A 24,518-nucleotide genomic window follows, 5' to 3' on the forward strand; every position below is an offset into this window, starting at 1 on the left:
CACAATAAGAATTTTTAAAACTTGGCAGAACGGCACAGGTCCAACACTAGAGTAGACTGCACTTTGGAGGGCCACAGGTCTTTTTCTGCCATGTGAGGTGGCTCAGAAAACAGCCTTTGGTTTGCAGTGTGGTCAGGTGCTCCTGAGGGAGCTCATTGGCCTCTGGTGTACCTAATGACGGCCTCAGTGGCCTCAGACATGGCATGCTTGCCCGTCTTCTTGGGCAGCAGCAGGTGCACGGCTGTCTGGATCTCTCCGGAGGTGATGGCAGAGTGCTTCCTGTAGTGGTATGAGGTGCTGTCCTTGGACACAACCCATTATCCAAGTGAATCATAATCCTGCATTTAGTTCTATCTTGTTAACTTTTTTCTTTAAGTTGCCATAATCAGTGTAATTATTCTAGGCCGTCAATGTATCATTTACCCCTATTTGCCAATTCATTCTATTATCAATCCTTCTTACATCCCACATCTTTTTCTATCGTCCTCATTTACATTCTTTACAATTTGTGTTCATTTGGTGTCAGTTGGTGTAAATACTCTGAGTTATCATTTTGAATAAAGGTCTTTACTTTCGAGTTAAAGTCTTAAGGTAACCAGAATTGAGATGGGGTAAGGTGTGCAGGGCATTAAATAGGTATTTAATCTTCTGAAATCCTGAAAGGTGTCAATTATGTCCCTACCTCTTCTTACGTGATATTCCTACAGAGGCAATGGTGAAAAATGTTAACTCATGGGAAATGGAGTTAGACAGGTTCCATATCACTTTGGGTGGCTTTGAGGCTGACCCGGGTATATTGTCACACACCCCTGGGAATTTTGGTTAAGGAAAATCATGTGCATAATTATTGTGCTGATTAAAATAATTGGACTGGCGTAATGAATATTCTTTCCCTTTTAGGAACTCAGTGTTCTTCCTCACATGGGGTAATCTCAGACATTGGAGAAAAATGAAGATATGGGGATCTCAGCTTCCCCATTCCTCGACAGCATCAATGATTAGATGGTGGTTCGTGAACAAACCCCATCTGGGAGACCTCTCCATTCCACTGAGGCGGCTCTAGCCATATTGTCAAGCAAACAAACAAGCAGAGCAGAATTGCACAAGAAGTGAAGGAAGTCAACTTCCTTTTCCCTGCATCATTCCATCCCCCAAGCTAGTATTGTTCTGGGCCAAGAAGAAATGTCCCAGCTAGTAAGAATTCCTCTCACCAGGGAAGGAACAGTGGAGTGAGTGACCAGCTTCTCTAGACTGTCCTGGCACTGCATTAAGGTCTACCTTCAGTTTTACCACACCCATGGCAGCAAAGAGAGTTGGCTAGCGACAAGGAATAAAAGCAGAGGCTATTATTAGCATATACACAGCTGGACTGACTGCAGTTTATGGAGAATTTTGTGCAGACAAACTCAGCAGCTTCCCCCACTGATGGAGTCACTGGCTGGGTGCACAGATGCTGACAACCGTCCCAGTGATATTCGGGTCCTAAAGCCAGCCATACGTCAGCATTTGCGCCCTCCTTGCCCCGGACCTCTCTCCAAACAAAACCCCTACAGAGACCCCACCCTGCCAGAGCCCAGACCCACATGAGTAACCATCCAAACCATCTGCAAGCCAGTATGCTGCACATCCATACAGCATAATCACTCCATAAAGTCTGGAAGATGTGACTGCTTCCTCAAATGCACAGACACTTACACAAGGCAACAGTGGTGAGAATGAGGGAAACCTGTGTCTACCAAAGGAATACCATAAAACTCCAGTAACTGGCCCCAATGAAGTGGAGATCCGGGAATCCTCTGACAAGAATTCAACCCAAATTCTTCTACAAAGACTCACAGGGCTATAAGAAAACACAAATAAACAAATTAATGATATCAGGAAAACAATTCAAGAACAAATCGGAGAAGTTCAACAGAGAGACAGAAAAAGAACTAACCTGAAAATTTGGAGCTGAAGAACACAATGAACTGAATAATTCAATAGAGAACATCAACAGCAGACTTGAATGAGCAAAGGGGAGACTCAGTGAGCTCGAAGACATATCAATTAAAATTGTACAACTAGAAATGAAAAAAGAAAAAAAAAACAATGAAAAGAAATCAAGAAGGCCTATGTGAGTTATGGGATACCATCAAAAATAATAATGTAGGAATCATTGGCACCCCAGAAGGAGAAGAGAGGGAAAAAGAGTACAAAGCTTACTGAAAGAAATCATGACTGAAAACTCCCCAAACATGGGGAGAGATGTGGACCTCCAAGTTCACAAAGCTAATAGGTCACCTCAAAATTACAATCCAAAACATGCTTCACTGAGACACATACCAATCAAATTGTCTAAATCCAAAATCAAAGAGAGAGTTTTAAAAGGAGCAAGAGAAAAAAATTTTTTCTCTCGTACAAAGGAAGCCCCATAAGGGTATTGGTGGATTTTTCAGCAGAAGGCTTATAGGCCAGGAGAGGATAGGATGATTGATATATTCAAACAGCTAAAAGAAAGAAACTGCCCACCAAAATACTTGACCCAGCAATGCTGTCCTTCAGAATTGAAGGTGAAATAAAGACTTTTCCTAATAAATAATAGCTGACGGAAACTTTCGTGACTAAACCTGGATCACAAGAAATGCCGAAAGGAGTTCTTCAAGCTGAAACAAAAGGAAACTAATTGGTAACACCAAATATATGAAAATATACAACACACTGGTAAAGGTAAGCATATAGTCAGATTCAGAATACCCTAATACTGTGAATGTGGAGAGGGGCTGACAGGGTAACCAGAGAATAAAGGATAAAAGATAAAGGTATTGAAATCTGCCGTAGTATCAGGAATGTATTAATCGATACACACACACACACACACATAGACACACATGTAAACGATGATGTAAGAAAAGTAAAAGGGTGGGCAATAACAGGATGGAGTTGGGGCTGTGACCAAAGTTAAGCTGTTTTCAGTGTAAAAGAGAATGTTATACCTACAGGATGTTGTATGTAAACCTCACATGAGCCACAAATCAAGGATATACCATAGATACACAAAAGGTAAAGAGAAAGGAATCAAAGCACACCAGTATGGAAAATGATCAATTTACAAAGGAAGGCAACAAGAAAGGAAGAAGCGAAAAGTAGAATTACAAAGCAGCCAAGAAACAAAAAATAAGGTGGCATTAGTAAGTCCTATCAATAATTACTCTCTTAATGGAGTGAATTCTCCAATCAAAAGACATAGAGTGCCTTAGTGATCCAAAAGCAAGATCGAACCAAATGCTGCCTACAAGAGGCTCACCTCAGCTCTAAGTACACACAAAGGTACAAAATGAAGGGATGGCAAAAGATATTCCATGCAGGTGGAAACCAGAGAGAGCAGGGTTAGCTATACTAATGTCGGACAAAATAGACTTTAAGCCAAAATGGTAACAGGAGACAGAGATGTTCATTAGGTAATGACGAGGAGATCAATTCTTCAGGAAGATATAACAATCATAAATATGCACTCCACACTGGAGCACCAAAATATATTAAGCAAATCCTTAAAAAACCAAAAGAGGAATTGACAATAATACGATAATACAAGGAGACTCCAACACCCCAATTCATAAGATGTTGTTTATTTATTGGACAGAGAGAGTGAGCACAAGCAGGGAGAGTGGCAGGTAGAGGGAGAGGGAGAAGCAGGCTCCCGACTGAATAGGGAGCCGAACGTGGGGCTCGATCTCAGGAGCCTGGGATCATGATCTGAGCTAAGACAGACACTTAACCGACTAAGCCACTCAGGCGCCTCCAAAAGCCCACTCTCAATATTGGATGGGTCCTCCAGACAGAACATCAACAAGGAAATATTGGACTTGAGCCATACTGTAGGCAAAACGGTCTTAAAAGACATATATGGAACATTTCATCCAATAGCAGCAGAACACACATTCTTCGCAGGTGCACACAGAGCATTCACCAAGGTAGATCACAAAACAAGCCTTAGCAAACGTAAGAATATTAAAATCATACTATCTTTTCCGACTACAGGCGTAAGAAATATCACTAACAGGCAAAAAGTTAGAACATTCACCAGTATGTGGAAATTAAACAACATGCTTCTTGATAACACTTGGGTCAAAAGGAAATCAAAACGGGAAATCCAGAAGCAAATGCAAATGGAATCACAGCATATCAAAGCATATAGGTTGCTCCTAAAGCCGTTCTAAGAGGGAAACTTACAGTGACAAACACCTACATTAAGAAACAAGAATGACCTCAACCTAACTTTTCACCTCAAGGAGCTAGGAAAAAGAAGAACAAACTAAACAGAAAGTCAAGAGAAGAGAGAAAGTAACAAAGATGCGAGAGGAAATAAATGTACCAGGGACCAGAGGAAAGGATGGACAAGATAAGTGAAACTAAGAGCTGTTTATTTGAAAAGAGAAATAAATCGGTGAAACTTTTGCTAGGCTAACTCTGAAAAACAGAGAGAGGACTCAAATGAATAAAATCAGTAATCAAAGAGGAGACATTACAACTGACACCACGGAAATACAAAGGACCATGAGAGATTACTACAAATGTTTATATGCCAACAAATGGATCACCTAGAAGAAATGGATAAATTCCAAAATCACACAACCCACCAAGACTGAATCATGAAGAAACAGAGAATGTGACAGGCCAATATCAAGTACAGAGATTGAATCATTACTCAAAACCTGCCAAAGCAGAAAATCCCAGGAACAGATGTTTCCCTGGTGACATCTACCTAAATATTTAAAGAACCAGCACCAACACTTCAAAAATTCTTCCCAACAACTGGAGAGGAAGGAATCCTCCCAAACTCATTTTACAAGGCCAGCATTACTCTGACCCCAAAACCGGATCAGACCACTATAAGGAAAGAAAATGACAGACTAATATCCCTGATGAATATAGACACAGATATCCTCAATAAAAGAAAAACCATTAGCAAGTGGAATCCAAGAGCACATTAAAAAAAAAAAAATCATTAACCAGGAACAAGTGGCATTTATCTCTGTGATGCAAGGATGGTGCAACATAGGCAAATCAATAATTGTGATACACAGCATTAACGAGACAAAGGATAAAATCATATAATCGTCTTAGTAGATGCAGCAAAAAGAATGTGATAAAACTTAATACCCTTTTCTGATTTAAAAAAAAATAAAACCTCTCAGGAAGTGGGGATGGAGGGGACACACCTCAACATAGTAAAGGCCATGTGTGACAAGCCCACAGCCAACGTCATACTCAATGGTGAAAAGCTGAAAGCAATTTCTCCGAGATCAGAAACAAGATCAGGACGCCCAATTTCCCACTTTTATTCCACAAAATATTGAAAGTTTTAGCCAGAGCATTTAGGCAAGTAAAGAAATGAAAACACATGCAAATTGTAAGGGAAGAAATAGAACTGTCAGTATTTGCAGACAACTTAATATCACATATAGAAAACCCTAGAGACTCCACCTAAACACTGTTAGAACTAATAAATGCATTCAGTAAAGTTGCAGGAAAATCAAACTACAAAAATCTGTTGCATTTCTGCACACTGCAAATGACCTATAAGAAAAAGAAATCAAGAAACCAATCCATTTACACTCGTATCATAAGGAAGAAAATAACCGGGATTAAATTTAACCAAGGAGGCAAAAGACCTGTGCACTGAAAACTATAAGACGGTGAAGAAAAAAATTGAAGAAGACACAAATAAATGGAAAGATATTCCATCCTCGGGGATGGGAAGAGCTGGTATCATTAAATGTCTATCCTACCCAAGGCAATCTAGAGAGGCAGTGCAATCTCACCCGAAATTCAATGGCATTTTTCACAAGAATAGAAGAAACAATCCTAAACTTTTATGGAACCACAATGGATCAATCAAACAAATACAAACCCGAAAATAGGCAACGCCATCTTGAGAAAGAAGAACAAAACTGGAGGCCTCACACTCCTGGATTTCAAACACTTTCACAAAGCTATAACAATCAAAACAGTGTGCTATCGGCATAAAAACAGATAACCAAATCGGCCGATGAGACTATAGAGAGCTCGGAAAGAAAGCCATACATATACGGTCAATTAATTTACAAAAGGAGCCAAGAATATACAACAGGGGAAAGAACAGTCCCTTCAGTGGTATTGGGAAACCTGGACAGCCGCATGCAAAAGAATGGAATGGGACCACCGTCTTACACCATGGGCTAAAGATTAAACATAAGACGCGAAACCACAAAACACCTGGACGAAATCATAGGTGGTAAGCTTCTTGACACCAGTCTTGGCAATTTATTCATTTATTTATTTTTGGAGCTGACACCTGGGGGAAGGACAATGGCAACAAATGTAAACACATGGGGCTACATCAAACTAAAAAGCTTCTGCACAGCAAAGGAAATTGTCAACAAAATGAAAAGGCAACCTGGCCAATGGGAGAAAATACTTGCAAATCATGTATCTGATAAAGGGTTAATATCCAAAATACAAAATGACGTCCAAAAACTCAAGAGCAGAAAAAAGAAAAATCAAACAACTTGATTAAAAACTGGGCAAAAGATCCGAATAGACATTTTTTCATAGAAGCCTTACTGATGCCCAAAAGTTACGTCAGAATGTCTTCTATATCACTAATCAGGGAAAGACAAATCAAAGCCACAAGATGGTAAAACTTCCCACCAGTTAGAATAGCTATAACCAAAAAGACTAGGAATAAAAAATGCTTGTGAACAGGACGGAGGGAGAAAGGAAGTCTCGTGAACTGTCGGTAATGTATGGAATGTAAATTAGTGCACCACTGTAGAAAACAGCATGGAGGTTCCTCAAAAAATTAGAAGTACCGTATTATGCAACCATTCCACTTTGGGGGTATTTACCGGAGAAACCGGGTACAATGAATGGGCACTAACATGTTCATTGCAGCATCATTTACAACAGCCAAATATAGAAACATCCTAAGTATCCGTTTCAGTCTGCAGGATATGGCCTGGTTTTACATGATTTGAAGTCAGACCGACCTGGGTACAAATCCCAGCTTTACTATTTACCAGTTGTGTGCCACTAGGGAAGTTCCTTGAGCCTGTGTTGTCTCATCTGTAAAAAAGGGAATAAAAGTAGTACCCACCTCAGAGGGTGGTTATGAGCATTAAATGAGATGGTAGAAGAAAAATGCTTAGCCCAAGAGAGGTAATGAGCACTCAATAAATTTGGGCTGTTTCATTTCCTCTCACATGGCACAGGAAGGCAGCCCATTCACCCAGGCCTGGCATTCCTCTCCACAGTCTGGTTAGTGTCCTTCAAACAGGACCCTGGGAACGGGGTATAAGAAGGGCTTTGTTGGCTGCTAAGCATCCTCCCACACTCCCTTCTCCTGTGAGGTTTTAGCCTTGGCAGAAAAGGTGTACATGGCTTGCTTTTGCACTCCACGCCACACGTGTTTTACTGACAAAGGTGGTGGGTTGTGATCTCTGACATGTCTTTCAAGCACCATCCAAGGCTATCCTGCCAACTCCGGCAGGCCCTTAACCCGTTGGCACCTCCTGTTCTTCAGCACGTTTTAATAGAGAGCCCACTCTGCTACTCTTCTCCTTCCTAAGACAGCAGTGTTTTGCCACAAAACTAAAACGTTCTAAAAGAGTTGATCAGTGTTTTCGTTAGCTCTGCTGTGTTCGGTGAATGATTCCCTGGAACTAGCCGTCCACCTCCCCCCACCAAACATCACTGGAATGCAAGTAATGTTCTGACCAGTGGGTTGTGAGCAGTCTAGGAACTCCACTCAATGTACGACTCTCTGAGTCCAGGAAGGAAACCAACATCCCCTGTGGTTTTTAGGAAAATGGGTCTGAACAGAACTTTGGGGATGAGGGTGGGCCGTGGGTAAAAAGTGTTATGGAATGCAATACATCCCAAGTGTGGTATAGGTGCCTCTGCAGGCACACGAGATGGTTTTAAGTGGCACACAGATTTTTTTTCTTATACTTAAGCAGTTTAGTTAGTGTGAATTTAAAATATACGAACACCATGTTATCCTGTGACGTTGCAGATATTATAGCTTAGGAAAATGTTTTCAAAAATCTTGAAGTAAGTTCCTGAAAATAGCTCTATTCAAAAAACAATTCGATTAGTGCTATGCACATGTAGCAGAAAGCTTGAAACTGTTAGAGGAAGGAATTTACATGCCATCCAAATGGTTATAAGCTTCCAAGTCAGAGAAACCTCATTCAAACCTGGTCTACCACTTACCAGCTGTGTGACTTCAGGAAAGTAACCTAATTACTCTGAGCCGCAGGGGAAAATGGAGGAGAATGATAGTAGCAGCTTCACTGGACTGTTTTCAAGCTGAGCCAGGAGCTTTACACTGTAGTGGTGTGAGGGCCCAAAACCTAGCGCCGGTGTTCTGGTTTCCAATGCTACCTCTTCTGCTGACTAGCTCATTGACATTGAGCAACTTATTCATCTTTCTGTGTCTTAGTATCCCCGTCTGCAACATGGGACTCTTAGAGGGTTAAATGAGTTACCACATTCGAAGTGCTTAGAAATATTTCTAGTATATATGAGGCATTATGTGTTTCTTAGATTAAAAATACCTGCATATAATGCTCCTGATAACTGACTCCTAGTAAGTCCTCATGAAATGTTACCACTGCTGGTGCTTTGTGTTGCTAGCACCTGAAACAAAGAAATCTACAGTCAGAGTTTGATTAAGAAGCAGCAATTAATTGTTCAGGACACATGCAGAATTGTCAGGGCCCAGCCACTCTCTGCAGTAAAAATCAAAACACAGGGCCGTGGCCATGGAGGCTGGGCCTTCTTAAAGGACTGCCAGGAGTGGGGTTGGAGAGAGGCCCCAAGCTAGCTTTCTTTATCTTGTTAAAATAGGTGTGGGTCATTCCAATGAAGAGAAAAGGAAATTAAGTTTCAGAGAAATTAAGCAAGCCGTCGAATGCCACACAGCCTATAAATGACAGAGCTCGGTAGAATGCTATCTTGATGCAGAACTCACAGCCCAAGTGGAGGAATAGAGAACTGGTGCACTGGGGTTCTGATGAAAGGGGTAATTGACGGAAATTCCTATGGTAGAGGTATGGTGATGATGACAGTAATGTAACAGCAATACCAGTAACTGAGATTCAGCCACTATTACTGACTACCTCTAAACATTGTCCTATCTCCCAATCCTAAAATAAAACCCCTCTTCTGTGATACCATTAACACTCTCTTCCTACTTCCTGACCGGTATCCCTTTTCTTTGAAAGAGTACCCGATTTCTATCTCCATTCCTCATCTACCTCATCTCACTCCTCAACCCAATGCGGTTTGCCTTTTCTTTCCCAACGCATCACCGCCTCTTCTGGGACTCTAGAACATCTGCTCTCATCCGTCTTCCCATATTTATTCCACAACTACTGAGTCCCTACCAAGCGCCATACATGATACTCCCTCCTGATATATAACAGCAAAGGAGACAAGGTCTCTCTTCTCAGGAAGTTCACATTCCCGGTAAACAAAATTTGGATCTGCTGACTGAGTGCTCTCAAAAGCAGTTCACTCGATGATGGAGACGATCACTAACAGCGGGGCACATGATGGTCATACCCTCAGAATAGGTACTGTCATCAGGGCGAACCTGTTTGAGCACCTTCTAAAGGTAGGTAGAGCAGAAGGCTCCAGGCAGCACATTGACATTCTTAATCTTAGGGCATGTTGCAGCCCTTCCTGTCAGAAAATGCAAAATCACTCATTCAGGGATTGTGACAACTCCTTTGAAGGAAGTGGAATGAGTTGGAGAATGAAGTAGGGCGATTAGTGTCGGGCTTGCATTTCAATGAAGTTAAGAAATAGATGTGAATGCTTATAAAATTGGTTGTAATGAAGGAGCTCAGATGAACTTACAGCTTTCAGATCACTTCTGATTGGGGAAGGTAGGCCTAAACGACATCAGCAAACAAACCATAGAATACATATCTCCGGGCTACAAACTTCTTCGAAGTGCCTCCGATGAAGGGGTTCCCTTCCACAAATTTAAGGAAATTTTAATATTGGAACATCGATAGCTTACTTAAATAAACTAAGAGAAAAGAGTGTTTGCAATGGCTGCTGAAGCTACTGGAAGGGCATGTTTGATATCTAATAAGTTACATGAAATGGCTTAGAAAACCAAAACTGTCTTTCTGAGCTCATAGATCTCAAACAAAATTGTCATACCACCTTTGGTGATGAAATGCTACTGTCATTCTTATTAGAGCCAGAAAGTGACAAGAAATGTCTTTATCAGCATTACAGTGGAAAGGTATCTGTGAATATTTGCAAATTAAATTTTAAGAAGATGTAAACGCTAAAAAAAAAGAGAACCTAAATAGTTTTAGTTGATCTGATTGCACCGCAAATGAGTAAATACCTAGGACAGCTTTATCATTGGGAAACTTTACACTCTTAGAAAGAAACAGGAACCTTAGCAGACTCTAAGCAAATGCAACCTGAAGTCAGGCAAGGCTTTTATGTTTGTTTGTTTGTTTGTTTACACATAGACATATTTGCAGTGTCTATTCCAGATATAGTAGATACCAAGGATTCTGTTGAGTGAATGAATGAGCCATATTTTCAATATTTAGGTAGTAAGAATGGTGGGGGTGGGGTGAGAAGATAAAGGAGATGACGAATTTAAATGAGAGGTCCTAAGAAGTACCGAATACAGTTTTCTTCAGCACCAGGAAAATGACTTCAATTGTATGTCTTTTCTCCACATTTTCTTATGGACCCTGGTGGAGGGTGTGGATCTCCTGCGTTCAAGAACTGATCTTGCACTTACGAGTTTTGTGATTCTGTGCTCTCTGGATCTGAGTTGCTTCTGTAATAAACTAGTTATGATGGCATTGTGGTAAACACCAGATAAAATAGTACCTGTAAAATTATGCTTTAAACTAACAAACATTGTTTAGTGCTACGGTGATATTATCACAAATAGGACAGTACTGCTTTCTCTGCTATTGAAATAAAGACCTGATTAAAAAACGACACAAAACAAAAACAAGTAAGTAAATAATGAGGAACCACCGAAGCTGTACTGTCAATAACATCTGCCAATATTTACTGTACAAAATATCAAGACAGAAATGTTCATATGTATTCCAGAATCCATTTAAAAATTGTAATAGGAACCCATTATATCATGATAACATAAATTTCAAATGCATATGAAAAATATCTTTTCTATAAGAGCATAAAGGAGATTGACGTTGCTTCAGCTACTTAAAAATCCCTTCAATAACCCGCCTAACAGAAGTCAGACGGATTCTGATATCAGCTTCTGCACTTCATCTGTTGCCATATCACCCATAACGAACCTCTGGAAAATTCACCACACGCTCATGAGAGAATGAGAGAGAAAAAGGTAAACATCATTATAACAAAAATAACCCCCATTGAGGCGGACCTACAGAAATATCGAACAGAAATGACCGCGTAGGAAAGCCAAGAAAAGCGGCATGGTTAAGCAGAGTCCACAGTGGTCCAAAGGAAAAACTGCACGCAAATATAGATGAAAGCAGTGCCGATCATGTTTGGTTCAAAGTAAAACTACTTTAAATATCCACAGAATGCCACAACGAGAACAAAAACTCTAGAGTTTGTCCCACTTTTTAAAGCCTACAGGCCTTTTCCCGCCAAGTGAGGTGGCTCTGAAAAGAGCCTTTGGTTTGCAAGGTGGTCAGGTGGTCTGGAGGCAGCTCATCGGCAGACGGTGTACCTGATGATGGCTTTGGTGGCCTCGGACTCGGTGTTCTTGCCAATCTCCCCCGGCAACAGCAGGCGCACGGCTGTCTGGATCTCCCCGGTGGTGATGGTGGAGCACTTGGTGGAGCGGGCCAGGTGAGAGGCTTCGTCGGTGATGCGCTCAAAGATGTCCTTAATGAATGAATCCAAGATGCTCACGTCTTCTGCAAGAGCCTCAGGCCCTGGTGAACCTGCTTCACAACCCTGGGGAAGTAGGCAGCGAAACTGTGGGGTAGGAATGCCGCTGAGATGCACTTAATAACTACTTACCCCATTCCTTAGGTCTCTTTGCCTCACGTCCATCCCATTTTTGTCTTTATCCTTCTATGAGGCGTTTTGTCTTATTTCTTTCACCTCTCTTCTAGCTCACCCATTCTCTCTATCTGGTATGTGTCCTTTGTTCTGTAAACTTTGGTGGATCTTTTAATCTAGCAGTTAATATTTTGAAGACTAGAAAATCATTTAAGACATTTTTGATAACGAGTCGCTTCCTACTCACATTTTACATGTCTTGTAATTATTTTTTCAAGATGTTACTTCTTCATGTGTCAGAGAGAGAGAGTGCACAAGCAGGGGGAGCAGCAGGCAGAGGGAGAAGCAGACTCCCCACTGAGCGGGGAGCACGATATGGGACTGGATCCTAGGACCCTGGGATCATGACTGGAGCTGAAGGCAGAAGCTTAACCGATGGAGCCACCCAGGCATCCCTCTTGTAATTATTTATATAAATGTTTTTACCCTGTTTGGAAGTTGGCATTTGGTAATAATACTTTGGAACTTTCCAGTTTGGTTTCTTGTTTGATTTTGAGAGGGGCGGCTTGTTTTGGGATTGGGTGCTTGTGTAGGAGGACTTTATCTGCAGGAATTCTGTAAAAACCTCAATCAAGGTTACTCCTCCAGGAAGGATTAGAAGTGGATTTGCCATGTGTCTGGGTTTCTGACCAGGAACTGTTGGCATCGTGCTGGCAGTGCTAACCTGATACCCAGAGCTACACCAGAACACTCATGTGAATGCACATTCTCAGGAAATTTTTTTTCCCCCTCACTCAGAACTAAGGACTGGGAATAGAATTTTCCTTGGCATCTCCTTTTCCCAGTAGGAAACAGTCCAGTTTTCTCAAAGTCTGTAGTCATTCAAGCACCACTTCTCGCAAAGCCAAGTATGTAATGCAATGGGTCTTACTTGCTCAGGCCCATGTAGCAACAGGTAAACAACAACAACAACAACAACAACAACAATAACAAAGTGTACATTCAAATAGCCTGAGTTCAGATACATGGTCGGCATCAAGGGAAATCGTTTTACGGGTATTAATCTGAGCAATTCTCCTCTGACCTGATGGAAGTGGTGAGAGAGATGTCCACGCACAGGCCTGGATTCATATCCTTCTCCTCATGGTTAAAAGCATACAACTACCCAAACAAAGAAACAAACAGCAGGTAAAGTATAATTCCAATTTCCCACTCAATCGCAAAGGCTGAGTACCCAGTAAGACTCTTACTGGTTCAGCCTGAGACACCTGACCACACACTAGGCCCAATGCTGTGGGTCAGCGGCTCCACATCTCTGATTGGCTAACTCACAGCTGACTGAGGCTTGAGTTGCCTTGACTAGAAGCCTCCATCATCCTCATGAAGCCGATCTGCAAGTCCTGAAGGTTTGTGATTTCCACAAGGAAAGATTACAGGCTTGGGAAGAATAGAATCAGCTAAATCTGGCCTACTTAAAGTGTTAGCTCCAGTTACGAGGGAGCCTGGAATAGGGATTTTTTCCTGAACTTTTTGATTTAGCGATTTCTGTACTGAGTTTGGGTCCTGTCTTCTGTTTTTCCATGAATTCCATAACAAAAGTAATGTTGAGAAAGTTGGATTAGGGGGGCACGTGGGGGCTGCGTTGTTTAAGCGGCTGCCTTTGGCTCAGGTCATGAATCCAGGTTCCTGGGATCGGGCCCCTCTTCAGGGTCTCTGCTCAGTGGGGAGCCTGCTTCTCCTCTCCCTCTGCCTGCCGCTCTGCCTACTTGTCCTCACTCTCGCACTCTCGCTCTCCAACAAATAAATAAATAAAACCTTTAAAAAAAAGTTTGATTGGGGATGGTAGACTTACTAGTACTAGTTTCCCAGGGTTGTTGCTTATAATTTGTTACTTAAGTGACAAATCCACTTCTCTCAATCAGTCTTTACCATTAACCACACTATTAGAGAATGAATGCTCACTGGATGCCCTTTGTCCTGAATTGCCGTCAGAAGTGATCAGGGGTACTTATTTCCATTTTGTCTAGGCCTCAACATCCATTTTCGCTCACTGCATCTTGGAGTTTGTATCTGTCACTCACTTTCACATTCGCAGTCTTCACGGTCTATGTGGTGCATTCAGTGTTGTTTTACTCATGCTCCTATTTGATTTCTGAAAGTACAGACCAAAGCACCCAAAGGAGTGCCAAACTGTACTAACGGATTCCATTTCTTAATATGACTTCTCACGTAAAACGATACATATGAGACTGGTACGTAAGAACAAGACGCAAGACCTTTGTGTGTCACATGGACAAACACATGGACTTTGAAACAGCAGCAGTGAGCATGACAGAAAGGAAGTGCCTCAGTTGAATGCTGCTTAAGCAAAGAGACTCACCATTGTATCTTTGAAAACGGGCATGGTGGTGAAGAGCCTTTAGCTCCCCAAATATTTTTCCCATCTTAAGGCACTACCAAAGACAATTTACTAGGTTGTTGATTTCCCGGTAATGTTTCCCACTGGTTTTAGAGAATACATTCTGTAATTTTCCGAATCTTTTCATTAGATTTTTCAAATATTCCAGAGAAACAATAAGTAATAAACCTTACGAGGGTGGCCACTGATCCTAAATTCTTACTGTAATGATCCCAAGGAGAGCTCCGGAGGTATAATGGCTCATCCGAGTTCTTCTACATTGGACCTAACAAACAACAAAACAATAACAAAAAACCCAGAATTGGCACCTAGTGATGGAAGAGGCATTGCACCCCTTCACGTCTTTGCTACACACAAAAGCCTTCTCTGGTATGCTTCGTTTTCTGGAACTGCCCACCCTATTTTTCTGGAAGTCATATTGTTCTGCCATAGCTAAATAAGTTTTGTGATGTGACACTCCAGGAGGTTCCTGGGACACTTCTGATGGGCTAAGGAAAGTTTTTGGATTTTTGGAGATTATCTAGATTTGTTTGGCAGGGAATGTCATCATTCACATGGGCATTTACAAAGTATTTCAAGAGTACAAATGCCATTCTCAAAATATCAACCAAATATGGATTACCAAAACTACTGCAATTAATTTCTAAAAAATTGAAATCAGAGTATATTCACTTTTGCAGAGATAGGAAGCTAGAAAAATAAAAAATATGATACAATTAAGCAACATTAATACCGTCTTGAGTAAAATGGTGCTAAATGAGGTAACCTCACTTCTCTAACGGGACAAGTAATCGATATGATGGAAGAAGCAGTGCATGTGCCTATGTACAGTTCGGGTTTCGCATCTCACATGGGTTGTTCTATCCCCCACCCCAGCCCCCACCTGCACCAAAATCATATGAAGACATCCTTAACCCTCAGGACCTCCAATGGGATCATTTTTGGAGATAGAATCATTAATGAGGCAATCAATCTAAAATACCCTCTTTCGTATGGACACTAATCCAAATTGACTTTTGCCTGTATAAAAGGGGGAATGTTAACAAAAAGACATGCACATAGAGAAGAAAATGTGGAAAAAACAAACAAAACAAAACAATAGGAATAGTCAGTAATTTAAGAGCCTGAGACAGAGGGACCAGGATCTGATTCTTCCCTCACACATCTCAGAAGGAAGTAACGTGGCCCATAACCCTTGATTTGGACTTCTAATCTCCAGAACTGTGAGACAATACATTTCTGTTAAGCTTCCCAGTCTGTGGTACTTTGTAAGGATAGACTTAGCACACTCATGCAGATTTTGATGCCAGAAGTGGTATGATGTTGTAACAAAGACTTAGGGAGTTGGGAGTGGCTCTGAAACTGGGTAATGTGGGGGGGGGGAGAAACTGGGTAATGGGTAAGGATGGTAGCGTTTTGAGATACATGACAAAACAAGCTGAGATTGCTTTGAGGGACTGTTGGATGAAATATGGACATGAAGTGTATTTCCGGTGAGGGCTCATACAGAAAAGAGGAGAGCTATGGGGAAAGACTTTATCATCTTAGAGAATACATAGAGCATCATGAAAATTATGTTGCTAGAAATGTGAGTGAGAAGGGTGCTTCTGCTGAGATAGCAGATGGAAATTAGAGGCATGTTATTGGAAACTTGAGAAATGGCCATCCTTGTTATCAGGTGACAGAGCATTTGCCCACACCATGTGCGAGTGTTTTGTGTTTGGTGAAGACTAGAAAGTTCACATGATGAACTGGGACAGATAAGCTGAGGGGATTTGTAAGCACCGGGTTGAAGGCATGGCCTGGTCTCCCCTTCCTCCTCATAGTAAATGCCAGAGGAGAGACCTAAATTGAAGAAGGTAGCGTGAAATGAGAAGAAACTAACACGCTATGATTTGCAACCTTCTCAGCCTAACCAGGTAGCCTGCTTTGGAAAAAGGGCCACGGGTGTGCCTGGAAAGCCATCAGTTGGGAGCTTAGGCATGTGACACGTGGGTCCAATCGACCATCTCAGCAGGAGCCAGGAATGGAGATACTGTTATGCAAGACAAACGTGTGGAGGACCCTACTGTGCAATAGCTTGAACCCTTTGGAATGTAGGGAAAGCCAACAGGTGTCTTATTCTGAGAATTTGATGCTGGCTGAAAGGTGGCTAGCCGGAACTCAAGGGAAAGAGATGGGACAGACAACACGAAGGAAGACTGTTGGGACTGCTGGGATTCGGCAGGCGAGAAAAGGGCCCACAGCTATATCTCACTGGGAACATGGGCTATTCTTCAGGAAAGGGGGCAAATGACCCCACAGAAGGTTCAGTGGCTGGCAGGGCTGCCACTGCCACTACAGACCCAGAGGCGCAATGCCAGGATCTGTAGAGCCATCTTCTCCTTGATTCCTGAGACAAAGGCCGGCTCCTGGGTTCCAAAGGTTAGGAACACCTGGCCTTCAGAAGAAGGTACTGCAGCAGCCCTGGATGGGTGGGAGGCCGCCACTTCCCATGGCAGAGAGTGTGGGGCCGCCACCCCTTGTGGGAGCAGAGCTCAGGGCCTAGAGCCAGAGAAGATTCTTTTCCATTCTTATGATCTAATGTTTCCTACTAGGACCCAAACTTGCTCTGGGCCCGCAAACCCTTGTTTCCCTTTCCAATTCCTTGATTTTGGAATAGTAATGACTGTCCTGTGCCTGTCCGTCCATTGTGTTTTGGAAGCAGGTAACTTCTTGTCTCCTGTCACACATTCTCAGCTGGGCAACAATTACGCCTCAGCATTAATCAGAGCTGGAAATGCACCTTCATTTGGTGTACAGGATATTTAGATGAAATTTGGCCTTTGCATTGATACTGGAATGGGCGAAGACTTTTGGTGATATTCACATAGGATGAATGCATTGTGGACGTGAAGACATGAATTTGGGGGGCAAGAGGGCTGACTCTTATGGGTTGAACTTTGTGCTCCCATAATTGATATGTTGTATTCCTGATCCCTCGTTCTTCTAAATGTGACCATATTTAATGGTAGACTACTACCCTGGCATTACCCTGGTGGTCGTGTGCAGGTGAAATCATTAAGGTAGGCCTCACCCAATAGGACTGTTGTCCTTAGGAAAAGGAGAGATTTGGAGTCACAGACACTCACAGAGGGAAGACCATGTAGTAGATATTGTTTTCGTGCAACCTGTAACAAATTTCAAAGGATTGAAGCCCCCCCCCGCCCTAGCTCTACAGTGTGTTCTCCCTTCACAGATATATAGGAAGCTGGAAATCAATTAAATGGAAACCACTTGGATAATCACCATCCACTTTGAAATTCAGCATGTACCTATAGGAAAAGGAAACAAAGAGAGGAAAAAAGCCCATGTGCCAAGAAGAAAAACGCAATGAGTGTTAGAGTGCATTACCTTTACCCTAAGTCCTCCTCCCCATCAAATCAGTTGAGGTAGAGGAAGGAGTCACCTTAGTTCCCTTAATTGCCAAGCAGCCTCCTCTTATTTTGATGCAAAAGGATACGGACAGGTCCCACTGTAACATCTGCATGTTGACACTTCCACCACCCTGGTTCAAAGGAAACGCTTCAACAGAAACCCACAGGCAGACATGTCGACGATCACACCACCTTGCCCCTCAATCTCCAGGCACAGGAAGGCTATTATCGGTTCAGCCCTGGTCACCCCACCACCCTTTGGGCCAATGGCCGTGGATCCTGCGTTGCCAGTTACTTATTGGCTGCTGCCAGCGGAGGCTGGGAGCCTAGCTGCTCTCATTGGACTAACCCGTCATCCAGGCTTAATTGCAGGGCAGGAAGCCTTTTGTGTCAAAAGGGAAAGATGGTAGGCTACCAAGGCACAGAATCAGATAAATTTGAAGGAAGTGAAGTATGCCTTACTATTTTATTTATTTATTTATTTATTTATTTATTTATTTATTTATTTATTTATATTTTTTCGTGTTATGTTAATCACCTAAAGTAGGCCTTTCACAAGGTCGGGCAGTTGAGTAGGGCACGGTTCTAGATAGTTTGAGTTTTCTGCACGGTGTTTGGGTCCTCTTTTATGTATTTAACTGAATTAGGATGAGGGGATACGTTGAGGGAATGTGAATGATGTAAGGCTGAATTTTGTATCTGCTACACTGCTTCACTTGTTGCTGTATCAACACACTCGGAAATTCTCTATAGGACACTACTCGACACAAGTGGGAGAAGGAGAATACAAAAGGCAAGTAAAATTATTGTGGACCCAGCTGTGACCGTAAAGAGTCCCGAAGACGCTGACGGGGACCATTTAAGAAAGGTATGGAATGCGACATGGTCAAGGAAAATCATAACAGCCTAGACCACAAACATATATTAAAGTGGACTTGCTCACGGTAAATGTGTTTTAAGAACGGGGAGAATGGCACAGGTCAAAACGCTAGAGTAGGTGGGTGTCTAGAGAGTTACAGGTCTCTTGTGCCAAGTTAGGTGGCTCTGAAAAGAGCCTTTGGTTTCCGAGGTGGTCAGGCTGTGCGGAGGCAGCTTATTGGTGGAAGGTGAACCTGAGGCCTTGGTGGCCTCGGACATGGCGTGCTTGCCAATCTCCCCAGGCAGCAGCAGGCGCACAGCTGTTGGATCTCCCTGGTGGTGATGGTGGAGCGCTTGGTGGTGCGGGCCAGGCGAGAGGCCTCCTCGGCGATGCGCTCAAAGATGTCCTTGACGAATGAATCCATGACGCTCATGGCCTCCTGCGAGAGGCTCAGGCCCTCGTGAACCTGCTTCAGAACCCTGGGGAAGTAGGTGGCGAAACTGTCCGGGCTGCGGCGGCGGAGACGGAGAAAGCGGCGGCAGCAGCGGCCACCGTGGCGGCCTCTGCACCTCGGCTGCTTCTGCTTCGGGCTCTTCCGGTCCGCTGCCCTGGGATCCTCAGTGCCGAGGCTTTCCTCAGAAGAGGTCTCACAGCCAGGTTCAGCCATGTGGGGCTCCCCTTCCCGACAGCTCAGAAGGAAGGGCAGCGGCAGCAGCTTGAGGGGTGCCAGCCCATTTATAGTCGCTGCATTTCCTGACGTCACTGGCAAGTCCTATCTGATTGGACAAAATGCAAAGACAAGAAGTGAGTCACTGAGCCAAGTCTTGTCAGATCTGATTGCTTCCCTCAAGCTTGACATCGAAATCAGGCGGCTTCTAATTTTCTTGTGGCGGCCGCCAGAAATACGTTCAAACATTCCATGTAAACTTGTAGTTTACCTCCAGATGTCGGGTCACGGTCTCAGGTTTGTGAAATACAGAGTAACATCAGGCTCTGTGCTGAGCTTGGACCCCACTTGGGAGTCGCTCCCTCTCCCCCTGCCCATTCCACTACTGCCCTCGCTCTCTCTCTGACTCTCCTTGAAAAACATTTTTCATATTGGAGATCTGGAGGAAACTACACCTTTACATGGAATGTTTGAACATTTTTCTAGTGGCCGTCACAAGAAAATTAGAGGACGCCTGATTCCGACTCTGACTGAAGAGACGTCAAGCTCGAGGGCAAGCAGTCAGATCTGACAAGACCTGGCTCAGTGACCTGCTTCTTAGCTTTGCATGTTGTCCAATCAGATAGGACTTGCCAGTGACGTCAGGAAATGCAGCAACTATAAATGGGCCCTTGCTGTTCAAGCTGCCGCCAGTGCCCTTCCTTCTGAGCTGTCGGGAAGGTGAACCCCACATGGCTGAACCTGGCTGTGAGACCTCTTCTGAGGAAAGCCTCAGCACCGAGGACCCCACAGCAGCGGACCCGATGACCCCAAAGCAGAAGCAGCCCAGGCGCGGAGGCTGCCGCCGTGGCAGTGGCCGCGGCTGCCACTGCCTTGTCTGTCACTGCTGCCCCGACAGTTTCGCCACCTACTTCGCCAGGGTTCTGAAGCATGTTCACGGGGGCTTCAGCCTCTCGCAGTAGGCTGTGAGCGTCATGGATTCGTTCGTCAAGGATATCTTCGAGCGCATCGCCGAGGAGGCCTCTCGCCTGGCCCGCACCAACAAGCGCTCCACCATCACCACCAGGGAGATCCAGACAGATGTGCGCCTGCTGCTGCCTGGGGAGATTGGCAAGCACGCCATGTCCGAGGCCATGAAGGCCGTCATCAGGTTCTACGGACGCAAATGAGCTGCCTCCGGACCGCCTGACCAACTCGCAAACCAAAGGCTCTTTTTAGAGCCACCTCACTTGGCACAAGAGACCTGTAAGTCTCCAGAGACCCGCCTACTCTAGCGTTTGGACCTGTGCCATTCTGCCTGCTCTTAAAACACCTTTACCGTGAGCAAGTCCACTTTAATATATGTGTGTTGTGCAGTCAGTTGTGATTTCCTTGACCATGTCGCATTTCATCACATTCCTAAGTGGCCCAGTCTTTCAGGTCAGCGTCTCCGCGACTCTTTACGGTCACAGCTGAGTACACAATAATTTTACGTTCCTTTTGTATTCTCCTTCTCCCACTTGTTTCGAATAGTATCCTATAGAGAATTTCCGAGTGTGTTGATACAGCAAGAAGTGAATCACTGTAGCAGATACAAAACTCACCCTTACCCCATTCACATTCCCTCAATGTATCCCCTCATCCTAATTCAGTTAAATACATAGAAGGGGACCCAAACACCGTGCAGAAAACTCAAGCTATCTAGCACTGTGCCCTAGTCAAGTTCCCGACCTTGTGAAAGGCCTACTTTAGGTGATTAACCTAACAGAAATAAATAAAAATTTTTAAAAAGGCCTACTTTACTTCATTAAAAATTTATCTGAATCTGTGCCTTGGTAGCATGCCATCTTTACATTTGACACAAAAGGCTTCCTGCCCTGCAATTATGCCTGGATGACAGGGTCATCCAATGAGAGCAGCTGTGCTCCCAGCCTCCGCTGGCAGCAGCCAATAAGCAACTGGCAATGCAGGATCCACGGCCATTGGCCCAAAGGGTGGTGGGGTGACCAGGGCTGAACCAATAATAGCCTTCCTGTGCCTGGAGATTGAGGGGCAAGGTGGTGTGATCCTTGACATGTCTGCCTGTGGGTTTCTGTTGAAGCGCTTCCTTTGAACCAGGGTGGTGGAAGTGTCAACATGCAGATGTCCCAGTGGGACCTGTCCCTGTCATTTTGCATCACAATAAGAGGAGGCTGCTTGGCAATTAAGGGAATTAAGGTGACTCCTTCCTCTACCTCAACTGATTTGATGGGGAGGAAGACGTAGGGTAATGGTAATGCACTCTAACACTCATTGTGTTTTTCTTCTTGGTGCATGGGCTTTTTTCCTTTCTCTGTTTCCTTTTCCTATAGGTACATGCTGAATTTCAAAGTGGTTGGTGATTATCTAAGTGCTTTCCATTTAATTGATTTCCAGCTTCCTATGTATCTGTGAAGGGAGAACACACTGTAGGGCTGGGGTGAGGGGGCTTCAATCCTTTGAAATTTGTTCCAGGTTGCACAAAAACCCACTATTTCGTTATGATTCCCCTGTGTTCCATGTGAACTCTTAAAATAAATTCTAAATGACCTTTGATTTGAATGTAGAAGCCAGTGAATGGTGTCACTCTGAGCCAAAGAGTGAGACAAAAGCTAGATAAACTACAACAATCCAACCTTTTCTTGAGCCCATTAGAGGAGAGATAAAGCCAACGGGATATGGAAAGCGATGGGGTACTTGCGGGATAAATACCCAAGGAAAGCTACCATAAAATGAAGTGCCAGCGTTCGGACCTCACTGCTCCAGCCTCTGGGACACGTCCCATCCTTCCAGCCTGCGGTTAGCAGTATAGAAAAAAAATTCCCTATCATTTTCTTGCCCTGTACATACCTTGAGGCGAGCAAAAGAATTAAAAATAAATTTTAACAATGAGGGAAATAGTGCATATCCAGGCCGGTCAGTGTGGCAACCAGATCAGTGCCAAGTTCTGGGAGGTAATCAGTGATGAACACGGCATTGATCCCACCAGAACCTACCACGGTGACAGCGACCCGCAGCTGGATTGCATCTCCGTGTACTACAATGAAGCTACAGGTGGCAAATATGTTCCTCGTGCTATCTTGGTGGATCTAGAACCCGGGACCATGGACTCTGTTCGCTCAGGTCCTTTTGGGCAGATATTCAGACCAGACAACTTTGTTTTCAGTCAGTCTGGGGCAGGCAACAACTGGGCCAAGGGCCACTATACAGAGGGGGCTGAGCTGGTTGACTCAGTCCTGGATGTGGTGAGGAAGGAGGCTGAGAGCTGTGACTGCCTGCAGGGCTTCCAGCTGACCCACTCGCTGGGTGGGGGCACAGACTCTGGAATGGGCACCTTGCTCATCAGCAAGATCCGAGAAGAGTATCCTGACCTCATCATGAATACCTTCAGTGTGGTACCCTCACCCAAAGTGTTTGACACAGTGGTCGAGCCCTACAACGCCACCCTCTCCATCCATCAGCTGGTAGAGAACACGGATGAGACCTATTGCATTGACAGTGAGGCCCTGTACGACATCTGCTTCTGTACTCTCAAGCTGACCACGCCAACCTACGGGGACCTGAACCACCTCGTCTCAGCCACCATGAGCGGTGTCACCACCTGCCTCCACTTCCCTGGTCAGCTCAATGCTGACCTCCGCAAGCTAGCCATCAACATGGTGCCCTTCCCACGTCTCCACTTCTTCTTGCCCGGCTTCGCACCTCTGACCAGCTGTGGAAGCCCGCAGTATCGGGCCCTCACTGTGCCCGAACTCACCCAGCAGGTCTTTGATGCCAAGAACATGATGGCCACCTGTGACCCCCGCCATGGCCGTTACCTCACCGTGGCTGCTGTCTTCCATGGGCGGATGTCCATAAAGGAGGTAGATGAGCAGATGCGCAACGTGCAAAACAAGAATAGCAGCTACTTCGTGGAATGGATCCCCAACAACGTCAAGACAGCAGTCTGCGATATCCCACCTCGTGGCCTCAAGATGGCAGTCACCTTCATCGGCAACAACACGGCCATCCAGGAGCTCTTCAAGCGCATCTCGAGCAGTTCACGGCCATGTTCCGGCGCAAGGCCTTCCTGCACTGGTACACAGGCGAGAGCATGGACGAGATGGAGTTCACTGAAGCCGAGAGCAACATGAACGACCTTGTCTCCGAGTATCAGCAGTACCAGGACGCCACTGCAGAAAAAGAAGAGGATTTCGGTGAGGAAGCCAAAGAGGAGGCCTAAGGCAGAGCACCATCACCTCAGGCTTCTCCGTTCCCTCAGCCTTCTTCCTCAGCTGCCCCTGTCCTCTCCCTCAGAATTGCATTTTACGCCTCTGTCTCATTTTATTTTGTTTTGTTTTCCTTTTTGGAGGGGGGATCCTAGAACAGTGCCTGGCACATAATAGGTGCTAAATAAATATTTGTTGTTTGTTGAAAAAAAAATGAAGTGCCAGTAAATCCCTGTGGGTGGTCCTTAGAAATGGCCATTTACATGGGGAACTGAATTTTTGAAGCCAAAAGCTCTTTTCAGAGCCATATGCCTTTTCAGAGAAAAGACTGTGGATCATTTAGAAAAATAAAATCCTGTTTCACGAAGTCACTTAATTTCTCTCATGCTGATTGCTGCTGGGTCAAAAGGCACTTTTGGTCCACATGACTTACAGTGGTTTTTCAGTTATTCATGCACATTGGTCTCATATATATCATGTTATTTAAAAACTCATTTTAAGACTGCGAATCCAGAGGAGCTTGGGGAGATGGCAGAGTACGAGGAGCCTGAGCTCACCCCGTCCACATTTAAAACTAGATATCATCCAGAAAAATTAAATAAACCAGAGAGCAATGCAAGGACTGGAAGAAGAAACCCCACAACTAAATATAGGGAGGAAGCTGCATCTGAAAGGTTAGGAAGGTCAGAAACGTAGAGGGAGGGTGCCCACAGGAAGGAGGGAGCTGTGCATGGGGAGAGGGCAGAGAAATGGGCCCTCGCACCAGGGAGCTCACACGGGGGAAGCTAATACCCATACTGTTTGGCTGTGGAAACCAGAAGGGCTGAATACCGTGAGTTTGTATAACCAGTGGGACTTGGAGACTGGAGCTTTGAAAGTCAGCTGACTCTGCACTGATCTAACACTGTGTGTTAACCAACTGGAATTAAAACAAAAACCT

The 24,518-nt window shown here is 44.2% G+C and overlaps 1 pseudogene; it reads left to right on the forward strand.

Moving 5' to 3' along the window:
* Positions 1 to 22,146: 22,146 nt before the first annotated feature.
* LOC148163030 (tubulin beta chain pseudogene) lies at positions 22,147 to 23,694 on the forward strand (annotated as a pseudogene).
* Positions 23,695 to 24,518: the final 824 nt, after the last annotated feature.

Source organism: Eumetopias jubatus, unplaced genomic scaffold (genome assembly GCF_037043125.1).
Source record: "Eumetopias jubatus isolate StellerSeaLion01/CBP00866 unplaced genomic scaffold, mEumJub1_p1.0 scaffold_11, whole genome shotgun sequence".
Taxonomy (NCBI): domain Eukaryota; kingdom Metazoa; phylum Chordata; class Mammalia; order Carnivora; family Otariidae; genus Eumetopias; species Eumetopias jubatus.